General features: G+C 35.1%; 1 protein-coding gene across 1 annotated transcript in view; it reads left to right on the plus strand.

Moving 5' to 3' along the window:
* The window catches only part of LOC133537714 (sodium-driven chloride bicarbonate exchanger-like), a 131,504-nt gene that overhangs the window by 25,764 nt on the left and 86,555 nt on the right, over positions 1-19,185 (plus strand). The window lies entirely within an intron of this gene.

Below are 19,185 nucleotides of genomic sequence, written 5' to 3' on the forward strand. Positions count from 1 at the left end.
GTTGTTATTATATTTGTTGTTGTTTTATTATATTTTTTATTATTATAATTGTTGTTGTTATTATATTTCATGACAACTGACTGTTGTTACTATTATTATTGTTGTTATTAATATTGTTGTTATTATTATTATTGTTGTTATTATTACAATTGTTGTTATTATTATAATTATTGCTGTTATTATTATATTTCATGTAAACTGACTGTTGTTGTTGTTATTATTGTTATCATTTGTTGTTATTATTATAATTGTTGTTGTTATCATTATTGTTGTTATTATTTTAATTGTTGTTGTTTTATTATAACTGTTATTTTTATTATAATTTTTTTTGTTATCATTATAATTATTGTTGTTATTATTATAATTATTGTTATTATTACATTTCATGACAACGGACTGTTGTTGTTATTATATTGTTGTTGTTATTATAATTATTGTTGTTATTATTATTGTTGCTGTTATTTTTATTGTTGTTATTACAATATTATTGTTGTTCTTATTACAATTGTTGTTGTTATTATTGACAACTGACTGTTTTTATTATTATTGTTGTTATTATTATAATTGTTGTTGTTATTACTACATTTCATGACACCTGGCTGTTGTTGTCATTATTTTTGTTATTATTTTTATAATTGTTGCTGTTGTTATTATTATATTTCATGACAACTGACTGTTGTTATTATTTTCATTGTTATTATTATAATAATTGTTGTTGTTATTAGTAATATTATTTTGTTATTAACATTGCTGTTATTGTTGGTGTTTATTATATTATTGTTGTTGTCATTATTTTTGTTGTTATTATTATTATAATTGTTATTATAAGTCACCTTACTTGAGTATTCATGAGTTGTTTAAACATTGAAGCCACAACATATTTGAATCCATCGCTCTCCAAAGTAAACATTTTTATTTGGTTTATGAACAACATGTCCTGAAGAAAATATTCCAATATTTGCTTACAACATCAACTTGTTTGTCACAATGTCAAACAGGAAGGTCATTTAAAATCTTTTACCAAACTGCAAGTCACTGCGATGCCAGGGGGTTGTGGGATTGTTTTTTTTTGCCATAGCAGAATAATGTAGTGCATGTAGCAGCTGGCTTCACTCTAACCATGGGGGGGGGGGGGGCAGACAAGGAAAGACCTGTCTCCCCCCCCAAGGGACGGATTCCAGACAACAACCCCCCTGCCCCCCCCAAAAAAGTCCAAAGTCACAAGAGGGTTAGGGCACACACACACACACACACACACACACACACACACACACACACACACACACACACACACACACACACACACACACACACACACACACATATATATATATATATGTCATGTGATCATGTTTTATTTAGTTATGTTCTATTACTTCAAGACTCCATTAGTTCCTGTTTTTTCACCCCCTTGTTTTGTCACCATGGCAACCCCTCAGTTCCACCTGTCTCATGTGTTGGAGTCACGCACCTGTTTCAATCATGTCATCATTATTTAAGCCTGGTTTTTCAGTCGGTCGTTCTGGCGTCATCGCCCTGTTTATGACCACTCTGTTTCATGCCATAGTTCATGCTGCCCTGCTCACGTCACCACAAGTAAGTTTTTGTTGATCGATGCCACAGTTATTGTCTTTCGTTTTTATGTCCATAGTTCAGCCTTTGTGCTGGTTTTGGCATTCTTAGGCAAGTTTCTTCTCTGCCCTGTCCGCGTCTTTTCGTTTTTATGTCCATAGTTCAGCCTTTGTGCTGGTTTTGGCTTTCTTAGCCAAGTTTCTTCTCTGCCCTGTCCGCGTCTTTTGTTTGCACTTTTTCATAGTAACGGATGAAACAAGTCTTTACCTTCACGCCACGTCCGGTCCAGTTCCGATATTTATTTTGATAACTTTCAATACTTTCCTAAAAAAAAAAGGGACCACAATAAATGTTCATTATCGTCTTTAATCGAGCAAAACATTTTAGTGTACATTTAAACATGTGTTTATTATTGTAGTCCTTAAATAAAATAGTTTTAGTAGTAAGTAAACTAACAAAGACTCCTAATTAGTCTGCAGTAACATATTGTGTCATTTATACACCTATTATTTTGTACACATTATGAGGGACAAACTGTAAAAAAAAAAATATTATTAATCCGCTTGTTCATTTATCTGCTTATTTTCTGTTTTAACATGTTTTATCTACATTTCTGCTCAAATGTAATAATCACTTATTCTTCTCTTTGATACTTGACATTAGCTTTGGATGATACCACACATTTAGGTATCAACCTGATACCAAGTAGTTACAGGATCATACAGTATAATATAATCCCTAATAAACCAATATTAATATAGTTAAGAAATACTGATGTAAAGGGTAGGTGTCGCTCTGTTTTGACATGCTCTATCTACACTTCCGTTCAAATGTAATAATCACTTATTCTTCTCTTTGATACTTGACATTAGTTTGGATGATACCACACATTTAGGTATCGACCTGATACCAAGTAGTTACAGGATCATACAATATAATATAATCCCTAATAAACCAATATTAATATAGTTAAGAAATACTGATGTAAAGGGTAGGTGTCGCTCTGTTTCGACATGCTCTATCTACACTTCTGTTCAAATGTAATAATCACTTATTCTTCTCTTTGATACTTGACATTAGTTTTGGATGTTACCACACATTTAGGTATCGACCTGATACCAAGTAGTTACAGGATCATACAGTATAATATAATCCCTAATAAAACAATATTAATATAGTTAAGAAATACTGATGTAAAGGGTAGGTGTCGCTCTGTTTTAACATGCTCTATCTACACTTCTGTTCGAATGTAATAATCACTTATCCTTCTCTTCTTTGATACCACACATAAGTTTTGGATGATACCACACATTTAGGTATCGATCCGATACCAAGTCGCTACAGGATCATATTCAAAGTCCTCATGTGTCCAGGTATGTATTTCATAACACAGATTGAAAAAATTGTGATGCAAAAAAAAAATGTCAACGTAATCATGGTAGTATCGACTTTATACGTGCCTGTACTTGGTATCATTACTGATAATGCTACTTGTAAGAAACTGACTTTTTATATTTCTCTTCGGCCTTCCCAGAATGCCAGGTTCCTGGTCAGGGACCCGCAGGGCTCGGCATCCCTCGTTTTGAAGGAATGAGAGGAACTCATTGAACTGAAATGGCGGTTTTAAAGCTAAGCTCCGCTGATCTTCCTTTGGACCGTTTTTGTTTATCTGGTGCCAAGGAGTTCCCCCGTTCTGGCCAACAAAAGCCATTTTGGTGTATCAAATCAAGCACTTAGGCATGTTGCTATAAACATTTGTGAAAGAACGGGCCGCTTTCAGTGATTTCCAGCGTGGATCTGTCCTAACATGCTGTCTGCGCATCAAAATCCAGTCAAAAAATTTCCTCCCTATGAAATACTCCAAAGTCAATTGTCGGCTTTATTAAAAGAAAATGGAGAAATTTGGGAACAACAGCAACTCAGTCACAAAGTGGTAGGCCAGCGGTCGGCAGGTAGTGCAAAGACTTTCTGCACAGTCAGTTGCTACAGAGCTGCAAACGTCAACTGACTTTCTAATTAGCCCACGTACAGTACGCAGAGAGCTTCATGGAATGGGTTTCCATGGCCGTGCTGCTGAATCTAAGCCATACGTCACCAAGTCCAATGGGATGCAGTGGTGTAAAGGACTGTGGTGTGGACTGATGAATCACACTTTTCTATCTGGCAATATGATGGACCCGTCTAGGTTTGGACATTGCCAGGAGAACGCTACATTTCGGACTGCATTGTGCAAAATTTGGTAGAGGAGGAATTATGGAGTGGGGTTGTTTGTCAGGAGTGGAAGTGAAAGGAACTTTGAATGCTCCAGGATACCAAAGCAAGGTCCATAAAGACGTGGATGACAGGAGTCTGGTGTGGATGAACTTGACTGGCCTGCACAGAGTCCTGACCTGAACCCCATAGAACACCTTTGGGATGAATTAGAACGGAGACTGAGAGCCAGGAACTTCTCCACCAACATCAGTGTGTGACATTACCAATGCGCTTTTGGAAACGTGGTCGAAAATTCCTATAAACACACTCCGCAACCTTGTGGACAGCCTTCCCAGAAGACTTGAAGCTGTAATAGCTGCAAAAATTGGGCCGACAGGAAGAGGATATGTATATATATATATATATATATTTATATATATATATATATATATATATATATATATATATATATATATATATATATATATATATATATATATATATATATATATGAGTTGTGAAATTGTGTTAGATGTAAATATAAACGGAATATAATGATTTGCAAATCCTTTTCAACCCATATTCAGTTGAATATGCTACAAAGACAACATATTTGATGTTCAAACTCATTAACTTTATTTTATTTTTTTGCAAATAATAATTTACTTAGAATTTAATGGCTGCAACACATGCCAAAGTAGTTGGGAAAGGGCATGTTCACCACTGTGTTACATCACCTTTTCTTTTAACAACACTCGATAAACGTTTGGGAACTGAGGAAACTAATTGTTGAAGCTTTGAAAGTGGAATTCTTTCCCATTCTTGTTTTATGTAGAGCTTCAGTGCTTCAACAGTCCGGGGTCTCCGCTGTCCTATTTTACGCTTCATAATGCGCCACACATTTTCCATGGGAGACAGGTCTGGACTGCAGGCGGGCCAGGAAAGTACCCGCACTCTTTTTTTTACGAAGCCGCGCTGTTGTAACACGTGCTGAATGTGGCTTGGCATTGTCTTGCTGAAATAAGCAGGGGCGTCCATGAAAATGACGGCGCTTAGATGGCAGCATACGTTCCAAAAGCTGTATGTACCTTTCAGCATTAATGGTGCCTTCACAGATGTGTAAGTTACCCATGCCTTGGGCACTAATGCACCCCCATACCATCACACATGCTGGCTTTTCAACTTTGCGTCGATAACAGTCTGGATGGTTCGCTTCCCCTTTGGTCTGGATGACACAATGGCGAATATTTCCAAAAGCAATTTGGAAATGTGGACTCGTCAGACCACAGAACATTTTTCCACTTTGCATCAGTCCATCTTAGATGATCTCAGGCCCAGAGAAGCCGGCGGCGTTTCTGGATGTTGTTGATAAATGGCTTTCGCTTTGCTTAGTAGAGCTTCAACTTGCACTTACAGATGTAGCGACGAACTGTATTTAGTGACAGTGTTTTTTTTAAGTGTTCCTGAACCCATGTGGTGATATCCTTTAGAGATTGATGCGGGTTTTTGATACAGTGCCGTCTGAGGGATGGAAGGTCACGGTCATTCAATGTTGGTTTCCGGCCATGCTGCTTACGTGGAGTGATTTCTCCAGATTCTCTGAACCTTTTGATGATATTATGGACCGTAGATGTTGAAATCCCGAAATTTCTTGCAATTGCACTTTGAGAAACGTTGTTCTTAAACTGTTTGACTATTTGCTCACGCAGTTGTGGACAAAGGGGTGTACCTCGCCCCATCCTTTCTGGTGAAGGACTGAGCATTGTTTAGGAAGCTGTTTTTATAGCCAATCATGGCACCCACCTGTTCCCAATTAGCCTGCACACCTGTGGGATGTTCCATATAAGTGTTTGATGAGCGTTCCTCAACTTTATCAGTATTTATTGCCACCTTTCCCAACTTCTTTGTCACGTGTTGCTGCCATCAAATTCGGAAGTTTTTTTTATGAGTTTGAACATCAAATATGTTGTCTTTGTAGCATATTCAACTGAATATGGGTTGAAAATGATTTGCAAATCGTTGTATTCTGTTTATATTTATGGAAACCAGGTTTGTAGATACAGAAGACGTAGTGTGTGTGTGTTGTGGTGCTGACACAATCAGTGGTTGACCAACAAGAGATTAGTCAGCAGCTGTAAAAAGTTCATTATGAACATGCCAACAAGGTCAGCTGGAGGTCGAGATGCTTGGAGGGAAAAGCTGACACCCAGCAAGCTTTAAGGATTAAAAAGTATTAAATGTGTGCTTCCAGGAAGTGTGAACAACTACTTTTTTTTTTTCCTGCTCCTTCTCATTATTTTTAAGTCGCTGTGAAGGTTGTGTTGGACTACTTGGATCATGAACACATCTAAACTATCCTCAGCCCATCTCTTTCATCAAATAGTCCAACAGAAAACAAATACAAGCACTTGTCGAAAGAAATGTTTGGGAGAAAAAACGTGCAACACAACAACAACGAAAACGACAATAAAAATATTAACAACAATAAGAAAAACAACAATATTAATACTAATAAGAACAACAATAACAATAGTTATAATAACAATAATACGAACAACAATAATATTCATTATAATAACAACAACAATACTACTACTAATAACAAACAACAACAGCAATAAAGTCAAAGACAACAAGAACAGCAATAACAACAACGATACTAAAAACAATAACAACAAAAATAATAATACCAACAAAATAAAAACAACAACAATATTAATGATAATAATAACAATAACAATAGTAATGGCAGAGGGGTTAGTGCGTCTGCCTCACAATACGAAGGTCCTGCACTCCTGGGTTCAATCCCGGGATCGGAATAAGTTCAAGTTTCAAGTTTATTGTTCTTCGGTCAATGGTCAACAAAGCAAAAAAACAGTTGTACATTCATAGATTGAAAATAAAAAGTTGTACATTCATAGATTGAAAATAAAAAATGTTACAGACTGAAAGGGTTTAGGCTGAAGTTAAACACTTATTGCGTCTAACCCTATAAACAATTTCAAGTACAAAATAAACTTCCGAAAGTTATAAAAAGTCCTTTGCACAACTTATTATAAATACACATTATAAACAACATGAACGTAGTTCAATTTTATTCACAGTACAGGCATGTGAAATATCCCTGTGTACATATAGACCTTTGCACTAATTATATATACAATATATACAAACAATTGTACTTCTATTATTATTTATATCTCATGTTTAATTTTTAATTAACATTAATTATAGTATTAACTACAATGTTAATTCAGGAGTGATATATTTTTTCAAGACATTGGTCTTAAATAGTTGATTGGCAACACTAAATGGTCCCTAGTGTGTGAATGTGAGTGTGAACGTTGTCTTTCTATCTGTGTTGGCCCTGTGATGAGGTGGCGACTTGTCCAGGGTGTACGCCGCCTTCCGCCCGATTGTAGCTGAGATAGGCACCAGCGCCTCCAGCCACCCCAAAAGGGATTAAGCGGTACAAAATGGATGGATGTATAATAATAATAATAATAATACAAATAATAATAATAATAACTATACAACAACAACAAAAACAGCAATGATAACAACAGCTGCGGCAAAAACAAAAATGATAACAACAACGATAAAAAACTAGAATAATAGCAACAACAACAAAAATATTAACAGTAATAACAACAACAATACTAACAACAACAACGACGACAGTTATAGTAACAATAACTCCAATAATATTAATAATAATAACAGCGACACTCTTACTAACAATAATAACAACAACAACACTAACAGCAACGACAACAGCAATAATAATCACAACAACAATAATACCACCAACAACAACAATTAGAACAACAACAATATTAATACTAATAACAAGAATACCAACAACAACAATAGTTATAATAACAATAATAAGAACGACAATAATATTCATAATAATAAGAACAACAATATTACTAATAATAACAAAAACAAAAACAACAACAATGTCAAAGACAACAGCAGCAGCAACAACAAGAACAGCAATAACAACAACAAGAACAACGACAACGATACTAATAACAATAACAACATTAATAATAATCCCAACAAAATACTAAAAAACAACAATATTAATGATAATAATAAAAATAACAATATTAATAATAATAATATTAACAACAAAGAAAACAGCAATGATAACAACAGCTGCAGGAAAAACAACAATGAGAACAATGACGATAAAAAACTACAATAATAACAATAACAACAACAACAATATTAGCAGTAATAACAACAACAATACTAACAACAACAACGACAACAGTTATAATAACAACAACACCAATAATATTAATAATGATAACAACAATACTTTTACTAACAATAATAACAACAACACAAACAGCAACAACAACAGCAATAATAATAACAACAACAATAATACCTACAACAACAACGCAAATAGCAATAATAATCACAACAACAATAATAACAACAGCAAAAACAACGACAACAACAATGAAAATAAGAATAACAACAACAATAGGAACAGTAACGATATTAATACTACTAAGAACAACAACACCAAAAACAACAACAGTAGTTATGATAACAATAATAAGGAAAACAATAATATTAATAATAACAACAACAACAATACTACTACTAATAACAAACAACAACAACACATTCAAAAACAACAGCAGCAACAACAAGAACAACAACAACAACGATACTAATAACAATAACAACAACAGTAACAATACCAACAAAATACTAAAAACAACAATATTAATGATAATTATAAAAATAACAATAGTAATAATAATAATAATGATGATGATAATAATAATAATAATAATAAACTTACAACAAAAACAGCAATGATAACAACAGCTGCAGCAAAAACAACAACGACGATAAAAAACTAGAATAATAACAACAACAATACTAACAACAATGACAGCAGTTATAATAACAATAACACCAATAATATTAATAGTATTGATAATAATAACAGCAGTACTATTAGTAACAATAATAACAACAACTCTAACAGCAACGACAACAGCAACATTAATAATAACAACAACAATAATACCAACAACAACAACGAAAAAAACGACAATAAAAATACCAACAACAACAAGAACAACAACAATATTAATTCTAATAATAACACCAATAGTTATAATAAAAAAATATGAACAACAGTAATATTATTAATAATAACAACAACAATACTACTACTAATTTAGAAACAACAACAGCAATGTCAAAGACAACATCAGCAGCAATAACAACAAGAACAGCAATAACAACAACCAGAACAACAAGGACAACGATACTAATAGCAATAACAACAAAAATAATAATAATACCAACTGTCACGCATATGGTTTATGTTTTGTTTAGGTCATGTTATGTTAAGTTTTTTGGACATTTAGTTCTGTTTTGCATTTCCTTGTTTGCCTTGTTACCATGCCAACTGATTTAGTTTTCATCTGTCATGTCTGGACATGAGTCTTGTATGGCCTGTACTACCCTGATCATCCCCAATCTCATCTTTTCTCAAAGCTAAGCAGTATCGGGCCTGGTTAGTACTTGAATGGGAGACTATCTAGGAATACCAGCTGCTTTTACCTTTGGACTCTAACTTCCTTTTTTTCCCCACTCCCTGTTTTGTTACCATGACGACCAATCAGTTCACCTGTCTTGTCTCACACCTGTTTTCACTCATCATGTTCATTATTTAAGCCACAGTTACCAGCTAGTCAGTCTGGCAACATCACCTCCTTCACGACCTCGATTATCTGCTTCAAGCCTTGCTATGCTGTTCATTTTGTCCACGTAAGTTTTTGTCATTCACGCCATAGCACAAGTGTTTTGTTTCATGTTTATAGTTTATAGCCTTTGTGCTAGTCTTTTGTTTCATAGCCCGAGTTTTGTACCTCCTTTGTGAGCGCTTTTTTGTTTGTTCCTGTTTTTAGTTTGAGTAAATAAATTAAATATGTACCTACCTTCACGCCGTTTCCACTCCATTCGCTTCGCACCTCGGGAAAACAACCCAAGACCAAGTCCAAGCCTGACACCAACAAAATACTAAAAAAACCACAATATTAATGATAATAATAAAAATAACAATAGTAATAATAATACACCAACAACGAAAATAGCAATGATAACAACAGCTGCAGCAAAAAATACAATGACAACAATGACGATAAAAACTACAATAATAACAATAACAACAACAACATTAACAGTAATAACAACAACAACAATACTAACAACAACAACGACAACAGTTATAATAACAATAACACCAATAATATTAATGATAACAACAATACTATTACTAACAATAATAACAACAACACAAACAGCAACGACAACAGCAATAATAACAACAACAATGATACCTACAACAACAACAACGAAAACGACAATAAAAATAATAATAATCACAACAACAATAATAACAACAGAAACAACAACAAAAATGACAATAATAACAACAACAATAAAAACAGTAACAATATTAATACTACTAACAATACCAAAAACAACAGTAGTTATAATAATAATAAAAACAATAATAGTAATAATAATAACAACAATACTACTACTAATAACAAACAACAACAACGATACTAATAATAACAACAACAATAACAATACCAACAAAATACTAAAACAACTATATTTGTTTGTTCCTGTTTTTTAGTTTGAGTAAATAAATTAAATATGTACCTACCTTCACCCAAGTCCAAACCTGACACCAACAAAATACTAAAAAAACAACAATATTGATAATAAAAAAAATAACAATAGTAATAATAATAATAATAATAATAATAAATACACCAACAACAACCAAAACAGCAATGATAACAGCTGCAGAAAATACAACAATGACAACGATGATAAACAAATAGAATAGTAACAACAATACTAACAACAACAATGACAACAGTTATAAAAATAACACCAATAACATTTAAAATAATAACAATACTATTACTAACAATAATAACATCTACACTAACAGCAATAATATGAACAGCAATAATAATAATACCAACAAAAACAATGAAAATGACAATGACAACGACAAAGATTAAGATTACTAATAATAATAATAATAATAATAATTGTTAAAGAAGTATATATGCAATAACTCTTTCTCAACTGGAATTTTTCCTGACAAAATGAAAATCGCAAAAGTTATTCCAATTTATAAAAATGGTGATAAACATATGGTCTCAAATTACAGACCTTTGTCTTTACTACAATTTGCAAAAATTCTTGAGAAATTAAATGGATATAGACGTGATAAATTCATTGACAAAGATGAACTATTGAATGACGATTAGGGATGGACTTTGTAGAAAACAAAGCTACAGCAATAGAAAAAAAAGCAACACAGCGTTGGAGTATTTATTGACTTATGTAAAGCTTTTAACACAATCCATCATTCCTTACTTCTGCAGAAATTGGAAAAATAAAGCATAAAAGGTGTTTCGCAACAGTGGTTAAGTCGTTATTTAAGTAACTGATCTCAAAATGTGGAAATTAATAAGATTAAATCACAGCCAAGAAGAGTAACTTGTGGGGTTCCACAAGGCTCTGTATTGGAACCCAAGTTATTTATACTTTATTTAGATTATATTTGTTGAAATGTATTATGTTTGCAGATAATACAAATGTATATTGTTCAGGAGAAGACTTGAAGGAAGTGTTGAGGATAATCGAGGTGGAGTTAATTCAGCTAAAACGATGGTTTGATATTAATAAGTTATCATTAAATGATAAGAAAGCTAAATTTATGGTGTAGTGGTGCAAGGACAAATTGTGACACAAAATTTAAATCAAGTGGAAATTGATAGAGTATATGAAACTAAATTCTTGGGAATAATAATTGATCATAAACTATGTTGGAAACCGCATTATGAATATATAAAAGGGAAAACTCTCCAAATCTATTGCTATTCTTTATAAAGTAAGACACATGCTGAGTAATAAATGCCTGCTTATGTTGTATTATTCTTTTATTTTTCCATATTTAACGTATTGTGTTGAAATTTGGGGAAATGTTTATAAAACAAACATAGAGCCAATAATAACACTTCAAAAAAGGGTCTTTAGAATAATACACAAAGCGTGCTACTATGAACATACCAATCCATTATTTATAAGTTTTTTAAAAACAATGAAAATTATGTTTTGAATAAAGAACAACAGCCTTCCTGCTCGTATTCTCAGGCTATTTCATTTAAGAGGAGAAAACAATAATTTACAGGGGATATCGATTTTTGAAATAGGTAAAGCGATAACAAATATAAAATACAAATGTATTTCAGTTTTTGGAGTTAAATGGTGGAAGAAGCTCAGTGATGAGCTGAAGACATGGACTTCTTTGGTAAGGTTTAAGAAAACATTGAAAGGTGAAATAATTTAAAATGATAAAATATAGTAACAATTACTTTCATCCCACTGATTTATTTTTATTTTTACGTTGTTGTTCCAAGCAATCTGATCTTCAGTGAAGGTATAGGATAGGCAAATATAAGCTTTGGCTTCAGCCTATTCCTTTTTTGGTCATTGTTTACGTATAACATGTACTGTAAAACTGATCACACAAAATGGTTGGTTGATTTGTTTGATTACATGACCGAAATATACTTATTTCATTCATTCATTCATAATAATAAAAATATTACCAACAAAATACTAACAAAAACCACAAGAATAATATTAATGATAATAATAATAATAATAATAATTAAAGCTGCAAGCAGCATTGGTTGGGTCCGCCTTTGCCCGCTGCCAAGCCCTGGTCTAAGTCAGACCTACATAGAGGTCTTTATTTCATGTCTCTACGACATTCCTAACAGAAGTTCCAAGCAGTTTTGTCAGTTTTTTTTCCTAGGGGGCGCTAGAGCGCAATTTTGACTTTTGGGGTTTGTTTTTTTATTAGATGGCAATATTCGCCAGTCCTGATGTGTGTGTACAATTTGGTGAGTTTTGAAGCATGTTAAGGGGGTCAAATTACAGATCGGTGTTTCTGGATGTTGTTGATAAATGGCTTTCGCTTTGCGTAGTAGAGCTTTAACTTGCACTTTGAAGCATTTTAAGGGGGTCAAATTACAGCTCAAAGAGGCAAAAATGACATTTTGTAGGAAACTTTGCGCAGGGGTTCTTTGAAGTCGCGTAAAATCAAAACCGGAGCAGTAATCAAAACTTTGTTGGATAGTTTTAATCAAAAGGGTTCAATCTCTCTCCTGTGCGAGTTTGAAGCCGAAACAACAAAAGCACTCGGAGGAGTTTACGTTTGAAAAAGGTGACATGTTTTTACAAAACTTTTATTTTGAAGGGGTAATTTTTAACTTCCTGTTGATTTTTGCTGAAGGATGTTAATTATTTAAATGTAGGTCTAAGTGAGACCTACATAGACGTTTTTGTTTCATGTCTTTCCGGCATTCCTACTGGAAGTTACAAGCAATTTTGTTTGTGTTTTCTTCCTAGGAGCAGTTTTTGCTGTGTTTTATTCAAAAATTGCGCTAGAGCGCATTTTTTAATTTTCCGGTTTAGTTTTTTCATTAGATCGCAATTTCTGCCAATACTGATGTGTGTGCCAAGTTTGGTGAGTTTTGAAGCATTTTAAGGGGGTCAAATTACAGCTCAAAGAGTCAAAAATAGCATTTTTTGCGAAAATTTTGCTTTGAATGACTTTTTGCAAAATCTCTGTTGATTTTTGCTTTAGAAGTTTCAATTGGAAATGTAGGTCTAAGTCAGAACTACATAGAGGTTTTTGTTTCATGTCTCTACGACATTCCTAATGGAAGTTACAAGCAGTCTGTTTTTTTTTTCCTAGGGGGCGCTAGCGCGCAATTTTCATTTTTGGGGACGGGTTTTTACAAAACTTTTATTTTGAAGGGGTAATTTTTAACTTCCTGTTGATTTTTGCCGAAGGATGTCAATTATCTAAATGTAGGTCTAAGGGAGACCTACATAGAAGTTTTTGTTTCTTGTCTTTCCGGCATTCCTACTGGAAGTTACAAGCAATTTTGTTTGTGTTTTCTTCCTAGGAGCAGTTTTTGCTCTGTTTTATTCAAAAATTGCGCTGGAGCGAAATTTTGAGTATTGGGATTTGGGTTTTTTCATTAGATCGCAATTTTTGCCAGTCCTGATGTGCGTGCCAAGTTTGGTGAGTTTTGAAGAATTTTAAGGGGGTCAAATTTCAGCTCAAAGAGGCAAAAATAGCATTTTTTGCGAAAATTTTGCTTTGAAGGGGTTTTTTCAAAATTGTTGTTGATTTTTGCCCTAAAAGGTAGAATTGTGAAATGTAGGTCTAAGTTAGACCTACTTGACAGTTTTTGTTTCATGTCCCTACGACATTCCTAACGGAAGTTACAAGCAGTCTGTTTTGTGTCTCTTCCTAGGGGGCGCTAGCGCGCAATTTTGAATCTTCTGGTTTGGCTGCCTAATAAGTTGGGAAGGCATGCCAGACCGATGTGTGTGTCAAATTTGGTGAGTTTTGAAGCATGTTAAGGGGGTCAGATTACAGCGCATAGGTGCGGAATAATAATAAAACGCACCAGTTTCAATAGGGTCCTTGGCCCATGGCCAAGGACTCCACAGGAGTCCTTGGCCATGGGCCAAGGACAACTGCTGTGTTTTATTATTATTCCGCACCTACGCGCTGTAATTTGACCCCCTTAACATGCTTCAAAACTCACCAAATTTGACACACTCGTCGGTATAGCAAACCTTCCCAACATATTAAGCAACCAATCCCTCAAAAAGAAAATTGCGCTCTAGCACCCCCTAAGAAAAAATTACAGACAAAACTGCATGTAACTTCTGTTAGGAATGTCATAGCGACATGAAACAAAAACTTCAATGTAGGTCTGACTTAGACCCAATTTTCATACACTCACTTTTTTCAGCAAAAATCTACCGGAAGTTGGCAAAAACCCCTTCAAAATAAAATTTTCGTGAAAAATGCAATTTTTGCCTCTTTACGCTGTAATTTGACCCCTTTTAAAATGCTTCAAAAGTCACCAAACTTGGCGCACACATAAGGACTGGCGAATATTGCGATCTAATGAAAAAACCAAACCCCAAAACTCAAAATTGCGCTCTAGCGCTATTTTTGAATAAAACACTGAAAAAACTGCTCCTAGGAAGAAAACACAGGCAAAACTGCTTGTATCTTCCGGTAAGAATGTCGGAGAGACATGAAACAAAAACCTCTATGTAGGTCTCGTTTAGACCTACATTTCATAGATTGACAACCCCCAACAAAAATCAACAGGAAGTTTGCAATTCCCCCTTCAAAACAAAAGTTTTGTAAAAACCGGTCACCTTTCTTCAAACATTATCTCCTCTGAGTGCGTTTGTTGTTTTGGCTTCAAACTCGCACAGGAGAGAGATTGAACCCTTCTGATTAAAAGTGTAGAACAGAGTTTTGATAAGTTCCCAGGTTTTGATTTTACGCGCCTCCAAAGAACCCCTGTGCAAAGTCTCCTGAAAAATGTCATTTTTGCCTCTTTGAGCTGTTATTTGACCCCCTTAAAATGCTTCTCAACTCACCAAACTTGACACACACATCAGGTCTGGCAAAAATTGCGATCTGATGAAAAAACCTAACCTCAAAACTCAAAATTGCGCTCTACCGCCCACCTAAGAATACAACACGGACAATTTGCTCCTAGGAAGAAAACACAGACAAAACTGCTTGTAACTTCCGGTAGGAATGTCAAAGAGACACGAAACACAAAACACTATGTAGGTCTCACTTAGACCTACATTTTAATAATTAACACACTTTAGCAAAAATCAACAGGAAATTTGATATTTTCACTTCAATACAACAACTGCATTACTTTCACAATGCATTAGATTCTCAAAATAGTGGCTCCAAGGCGTCTTCTAACGTTTATCCGGCTGTGGGTCTCGGGGGCATCAGCCAAAGGCGGACCCGACCAACGCTGCTTGCAGCTTTAATTTTGTCTGTTTCCTGTCTTTCTCCCTGAGTGCTGTGTCCCCCCAGCTGCGGCTGATTGGCACCTGGCCACACCTGGTGTCAATCAGCCCACTCCTATTTAGACCTGTCTTCCCATCCAGTCAGTGCCGGATTATTGTCACTTCTCTATTGTCGCTCCTGTCGTGTCGTGTCAATATCAGTTCTACTTGTCGTTCCTGCGGGTCTTGTCATTGCAGCGTAGCGGTAAGCTATATTCATTAGCTGTTTGTATCTTACAGTTTTTTGTTCCCTGCTTCCAGTTTGTTTTTGTATTACAAGTAAGAACTTCTGTTTCCTGCTCGATACCTGCTAGCTTTCACACTAGGCTCATTATCATCTAGCTCCCATGCTAGTTCTTTTAGTTTATCTGCCTCGTGCGCGTCCTTCGTTAGTACCCTTTTGTTTGTTCTTATTCTATTATTTTAATTAAATCATTTCCTTCAAAATGCCTGCCGCCTTCTCTGCATCTTGGGGTTCGTCACCAACAAAGTCTGACAGTTTATGTAGGACACAAGTCAGAGAAATAAATGACATTGTTGAATTTATTTTTTTCAACTCAGATTAATCAAACTTTTGAATGTGATTAATTACTTGCTTTTAAGATGCACAAACCCCTATGCCACTGTGCTGCCCTAATAATATATAATATTCAATTCACGAGATGTCCATTGAGCATTGTTGGCAGATTTCGGATGGTTATTTAGATAGTTTTGTGGGCAAAATAGAGAGCCCCTTTTGACTCCATTGTTAAATTAGCGGGATTTTAACATGCACTAACCCCTAATCCACCGTGCTGCCCTAATAATATATAATATTTTAGTCATGAAATGTACATAGAGCATTGTTGGCGGATTTTGGATGGTTATTGAGTTTGTTTTGTGGGCAAAATAGAGAGTCCCCATTGACTCCATTGTTACGTATACAGGCTTTTAACATGCGCTAACCCCTATTCCACCGTGCTGCCCTTATAATATATAATATTTAAGTCACGAAATGTTGTTTCGTTAGCAAGCTTTTAACATGCACTAACCTCTATCCCACCGTACTGCCCTAATATAATATAAGAATCGAGTCACGAGATGTACATTGAGCATTGTTGGCGGATTTCAGATGGTTATTTAGATAGTTTTGTGGGCAAAACAGAGAGTCCCCATTGACTCCATTGTTACGAATGCAGGCTTTTAACATGTGCTAACCCCTAATCCACCGTGCTGCCCTAATAATATGTAATATTTAAGTCACGAAATGTACATAGAGCATAGTTGGCGGATTTCGGATGGTTATTTAGTTAGTTTTGTGGGCAAAATAGAGAGCCCCCATTGACTCCATTGTTTCGTTAGCAAGCTTTTAACATGCACTAACCTCTATCCCACCGTACTGCCCTAATAAAATATAATAATCGAGTCACGAGATGTACATTGAACATTGTTGGCGGATTTCGGATAGTTATTTAGATAGTTTTGTGGGCAAAATAGAGAGCCCCTATTGACTCAATTGTTAAGTTAGCGGGATTTTAACATGCACTAACCCCTAATCCACCGTGCTGCCCTAATAATATATCATATTTAAGTCACGAAATGTACATAGAGCATTGTTGGCGGATTTCGGATGGTTATTTAGTTAGTTTTGTGGGCAAAATAGAGAGCCCCCATTGACTTCATTGTTTTGTTAGCAAGCTTTTAACATGCACTAACCTCTATCCCACCGTACTGCCCTAATGAAATATAATAATCAAGTCACGAGATGTACATTAGCATTGTTGGCGGATTTCGGATGGTTATTTAGATAGTTTTGTGGGCAAAATAGAGTCCCCATTGACTCCATTGTTACGTATGCAGGCTTTTAACATGCGCTAACCCCTAATCCACCGTGCTGCCCTTATAATATATAATATTCAAGTCACGAGATGTCCATTGAGCATTGTTGGCGGATTTCGGATGGTTATTTAGTTAGATTTGTGGGCAAAATAGAGAGCCCCCATTGACTCTATTGTTTCGTTAGCAAGCTTTTAACATGCACTAACCTCTATCCCACCGTACTGCCCTAATAAAATATAATAAAGTCACGAGATGTACATTAGCATTGTTGGCGGATTTTGGATGGTTATTTAGAGAGTTTTGTGGGCAAAATAGAGAGCCCCTTTTGACTCCATTGTTAGCGGGATTTTAACATGCACTAACCTCTTATCCACCGTGCTGCCCAAGTAAAATATAAAAATCGAGTCACGAAATGTACATTGAGCATTGTTGGCGGATTTAGGATGGTTATATAGATAGTTTTGTGGGCAAAATAGAGAGTCCCCATCGACTCCATTGTTACGTATGCAGGCTTTTAACATGCGCTAACCCCTAATCCACCGTACTGCCCTAATATGTAATATTTAAGTCACGAAATGTACATAGAGCATAGTTGGCGGATTTCGGATGGTTATTTAGTTAGTTTTGTGGGGAAAATAGAGAGCCCCCATTGACTCCATTGTTTCGTTAGCAAGCTTTTAACATGCACTAACCTCTATCCCACCGTACTGCTCTAATAAAATATAATAATCGAGTCACGAGATGTACATTGAGCATTGTTGGCGGATTTCGGATAGTTATTTAGATAGTTTTGTGGGCAAAATAGAGAGCCCCTATTGACTCCATTGTTAAGTTAGTGGGATTTTAACATGCACTAACCCCCAATCCACCGTGCTGCCCTAATAATATATCATATTTAAGTCACGAAATGTACATAGAGCATTGTTGGCGGGTTTCGGATGGTTATTTAGTTAGTTTTGTGGGCAAAATAGAGAGCCCCCATTGACACGATTGTTTTGTTAGCAAGCTTTTAACATGCCTTAACCTCTATTCCACCGTACTGCCCTAATAAAATATGATAATTAAGTCACGAGATGTACATTGAGCATTGTTGGCGGATTTCGGATGGTTATTTAGATAGTTTTGTGGGCAAAATAGAGAGCCCCCATTGACTCCATTGTTTTGTGAGCAAGCTTTTAACATGCCTTAACCTCTATCCCACCGGACTGCTCTAATAAAATATAATAATCAAGTCACGAGATGTACATTGAGCATTGTTGGTGGATTTCGGATGGTTATTTAGATTGTTTTGTGGGCAAAAAAGAGAGCCCCTATTGACTCCATTATTAAGTTAGTGGGCTTTTAACATGCACTAACCTCTATTCCACCGTGCTGCCCTAAAAATATATAATATTCAATACACGAGATGTCCATTGAGCAATTTTGGCGGATTTCGGACGGTTATTTAGTTAGTCTTGTGGGCAAAATAGAGAGCCCTCATTGACTCCTTTGTTTCGTTAGCAAGCTTTTAACATGCACTATCCTCTTTCCCACCGTACTGCCCTAATAAAATATAATAATCGAGTCACGAGATGTACATTAAGCATTGTTGGCGGATTTCGGATAGTTTTGTGG

The sequence above is a fragment of the Nerophis ophidion genome, linkage group LG19 (assembly GCF_033978795.1).
Source record: "Nerophis ophidion isolate RoL-2023_Sa linkage group LG19, RoL_Noph_v1.0, whole genome shotgun sequence".
Lineage (NCBI taxonomy): Eukaryota > Metazoa > Chordata > Actinopteri > Syngnathiformes > Syngnathidae > Nerophis > Nerophis ophidion.